This window comes from Homarus americanus, unplaced genomic scaffold, assembly GCF_018991925.1.
Source record: "Homarus americanus isolate GMGI-L3 unplaced genomic scaffold, GMGI_Hamer_2.0 scaffold6490, whole genome shotgun sequence".
In the NCBI taxonomy this organism is placed as follows: domain Eukaryota; kingdom Metazoa; phylum Arthropoda; class Malacostraca; order Decapoda; family Nephropidae; genus Homarus; species Homarus americanus.
This window is the reverse complement of record NW_024744301.1, coordinates 17,501-21,081: the sequence shown is the minus strand read 5'-3', so window position 1 is coordinate 21,081 and position 3,581 is coordinate 17,501.

Here is a 3,581-nt window from a genome sequence, read left to right as displayed (position 1 = left end):
ACACACACACACACACACACACACAGAAAGATTGAAAGACAGCCTGTGCGCCCTGGCGCTGCAGCAGCTAACAGGAGTCTTGAGAACAGGAGAGAGACAGCCTGTGGCGCCCCATGCCATAGCTAACAGGAGTCTTGCGAGAGAGACAGCCCTGTGGCGCCCTTATGCTTGGTATAGCTAACAGGGAGAGTCTTCTCTCGTCTCTGCCCTCTTTCAATCTTTCTCATTTGTCTTCATTATTTTGACCTTCCTTCAAATTCTTTTTTTCTTTCTTGTATTTCTGTTATATTGCAATTTGGTTAAGTTGTTGTTGTTGTTGTTGTTTCTGCTGTTGTTGTTGTTGCTGTTGTTGTTGTTGTTGTTGTTGTTGTTGTTGTTGTTGTTGTTGTTGTTGTTGTTGTTGTTGGTTGTTGTTGTTGTTGTTGTTGTTGTTGCTGTTGTCGTTGTTGTTGTTGTTGTTGTTGTTGTTGTTGTTGTTGTTGTTGTTGCTGTTGTTGTTGTTGTTGTTTTTGTTGTTGTTGTTGTTGTTGTTGTTTTCGGTCGTTAAGTTGTTGTTGTTGTTGTTGTTGTTGTTGTTGTTGTTGTTGTTGTTGTTGTTGCTTGTTGCTGTCGTTGTTGCTGTCTCGTCGTTGCGTCGTTGTTGTTGTCGTTGTTGTTGCTTGTTGTTGCTGGTCGTTGTTGTCCGTTGTTGTTGTCGTTGTCGTTGTTGCTGTTGTTGTCGTAGTTGTCGTAAGCTGTTGTTGTTGTTGTTGCTGTCGTTGCTGCTGTCGTTGTTGTTGTTGTCGCTGTCGTTGTTGTTGTTGTCGTGTTGTCGTTGTCGCTGTTGTTGTTGTTGTTGCCTTGTTGTCGTTGTTGTTGTCGTTGTCGTTGTCGTTGTTGTTGTGCGTTGTTGTTGTCGTTTGTTGTCGTTGTTGTTGTTGCGTTGCTGTTGTTTTGTCGTTGTCGTTGTTGTCGTTGTTGTCGTGTTGTCTTGTTGTTGTTGTTGTTGTCGTTGTCGTTGTTGTTGTCGTTGTCGTTGTTGTTGTTGTTGTTGCTGTTGTTGTTGTTGTTGTCGTTGCCGTCGTTGTTGTTGTTGTTGTTGTTGTCGTTGTCGTTTGGTCGTTGCTGTTGTTGTTGCTGTTGCTGTCGTTTCGTTGCTTGCTTGGTCGCTGTTGTTGTTGTTGTTGTTTATTGTCGCTGTTGTTACGTTGTTGCTGTTGTTGCTGTCGTTGCTCGTTGGTTGCCGTTGTCGCTGATGCTGGTTGTTGTTGTTGTTGTTGTCGTTGTTGTTTCGTCGTTGGTTGCTGTCGCTGTTGCTGTCGTTGTTGTCGTTGTTGTCGTTGTCGTTGTTGTTGTTGTTGTTTGTTGTTGTTGTTGTCGTTGTTGTTGTTGTTGTTGTTGTTGTCGTTGTTGCTGTTGGTTGTCGTTGTTGTTGTTGCTTGTTGTTGCTTGCTTCATTGTTGCTGTTGTTGTTGTTGTCGTTGTTGCCGTTGTTTGTTGTTGTCGCTCGTTGTTGTTGTTGTTTTTTCGTTGTCGTTGTTGTTTTGTCGTTGTTTGGTTGTCGTTGTTGTTGTCGTTGTTGCTGTTGTTGTTGTTAGTTGTCGTTGTTGTTGCTGGTTGTTGTCGTTGTTGTCGTTGTTGTTGTTGTCGTTGTTGTTGTCGTCGTTGTTGTTGTTGTTGCTGTTGTTGTTGTTGGTTGTTGCTGTTGTTGTTGTTGCTGTTGTTGTCGTTGGTCGTTGTCGTCGTCGTCGTCGTCGTCGTCGCCGTCGTTGTCGTTGTTGTTGTTGTTTGCCTTGTTTGCTGTTGTTGGTCGTTGCTCGTTGTTGTTGTTGTTGTTGTCGTCGTTGTCGTCGTTGTTGTTCGTTGTTGTTGTTGTCGCTGTCGTTGTCGTTGTTGTTGTTGCTTGCTCGCTGGTCGTTGTTGCTGGTTGTCGTTGTCGCGTTGTACGCTGTTGTTGTCGCTGTTGGCCGTTGCTGTCGTTTGTTGCTGTTGCTGTCGCTCGTCGTTGCTTGTTGTGTTCTGTCGCCAATGTTGTTGTCGTTGTTGTTGTTGTTGTTGTTGTTGTTGTCGTTGTCGCTGTCGTTGTTGTCGTGTTGTATTGCTGTTGTTGTTGTTGCCCGCGTTGTGTTAGCGGCTTGCTGTTGTTGTCGTTGTTGTTGTTGCCGTTGTTGCTGTTGTTGCTGCTCCCGTTGTCGTCGTTGTTGTTGCTGTTGTTGCTGTCGCTTGGTCGTTGTCGTTGTTGTTGTTGTTGTTGTTGCTGTCATTGTTGTTGTTGTTGTTGTTGCTGTTGCCGTTGTTGTTGTTGCTGTTGTTGCTTGCTGTTGCTGTTGCTGTTGTCGCCGTTGTTGTCGTTGTTTGTCGTTGTTGTTGTTGTTGCTGCGCTGTTCGCTGTTGGTTGCGTTGTTGTCGCTGTTGTTGTCGTTGTTGTCGTTGTTGTCGTTGTCGTTGTTGTTGTTGTTGTTGTTGTTGTTGTCGTTGTTGTTATGTTGTTGTTGTTGTCGTTGTTGTTGTTGTTGTCGTTGTTGTTGTTGTTGTTGTTGTTGTTGTTGCGTTGTTGTTGCTGTTGTTGTTGTTGTCGTTTTGTTGTTGTCGTTGTTGTCGCTGGTTGGTTGTTGTTGTTGGTTGTTGTCGTTGTTGTTGTTTCTGTTGTCGTTGTTGTTGTTGCTGTTGTTGTCGTTGTTGTTGTTGTTGTTGTTGTCGTTGTTGCTGTTGATGTTGTCGTTGTTGTCGTTGTTGTTGGTTGTCGTTGTCGTTGTTGCTGTTGTTGTTGTTGTTGCTGTCGTTGTTGTTGTTGTTGCTTGTTGTTGCTGTTGTTGTGTTGCCGTTGTTCGTTGCTTGTTGTTGTTGTTGTCGTGTTGTTGTTTGTTGTTGCTTGCTGTTGTTGTCGCTGTCGTTGTTGTTCGTTGTTATGGTTGTTGTTGTTGTTGTCGTTGTTGCTGTTGTTGTTGTCGTTGTTGTCGTTGTTGTCGTTGTTGTTGCTGTCGCTTTCGTTGTTGTCGTTGTCGTTGTTGTTGCCGCTTGTTGCTCTGTTGTTGTCGCTGTTGTTGTTGTTGTCGTCAGTTGTTGTTGTTGTTGTTGTTGTTGTTGTTATTGTTGTCGTTGTTGTTGTTGTTAGTTGTCGCTGTTGTTCTTGTCGTTGTTGGTTGTCGCTTCGGTTGTTGCTGGTTGCTGCGCTGTCGTTGTCGTGTCGTTGTTGTTGTTGTTGGTTGTTGTTGTCGTTGTCGTTGTTGTTGTTCCTGTTGTCGTTGTCGCTGTTGTTGCTGTTGTTGTTGTTGCTGTCGTTGCTGTTGTTGCCTGCTGGTATCGTCGTCGTTGTTGTTGTTGTTGTCGTTGTCGTTGTCGTTGTTGTCGCTGTTGTGTTGTTGCCAGTCGTCGTTGTCGCTTGTTGTTGTTGTTGCTGTCGTTGTCGTTGTTGTCGTTGTTGCTTGCTGTTGTTGTTGTCGTTGCCACGCCGTCGCTGTTGTCGTTGTCGTTGTTGTCGTTGTTGCTGTTGCTGTTGTTGTTGTCGTTGTCGTCTGTTGTCGTTGTTGTTGGTGCTGTTGTCGCTGTCGTTGCTTTGTTGTTGCTGCGTTGTGTCGCTGTCGTTGTTGTTGTTGTTGTTG